Raw genomic sequence first — 258 nt, 5'->3', positions numbered from 1 at the left:
TTATCGCCGCACCTACATTTTTTGTCACCTCACTCTGGTTATTACAATAACCCAAACCTAACCACCACCTCAGTCGCGAACTCTTTCACCATCTTAGCTTATTACATCATCGTGTTTCTAGCCTCTACTCAAGATGAAATATAAACATTGGGAAAAATAAGTTAAAATGAGATATCTAATCTTAATCTAATATTAACCAAGCTTTAATCTTATTTTGTGTGATCGACTACCCGAATTGGACGATGTTATAATGATCTA

The sequence above is a fragment of the Lupinus angustifolius genome, unplaced genomic scaffold (genome assembly GCF_001865875.1).
Source record: "Lupinus angustifolius cultivar Tanjil unplaced genomic scaffold, LupAngTanjil_v1.0 Scaffold_435, whole genome shotgun sequence".
Classification (NCBI taxonomy): Eukaryota; Viridiplantae; Streptophyta; class Magnoliopsida; order Fabales; family Fabaceae; genus Lupinus; species Lupinus angustifolius.
The sequence above is the reverse complement of the archived record's forward strand: the minus strand, read 5'-3'. Positions refer to the sequence as shown.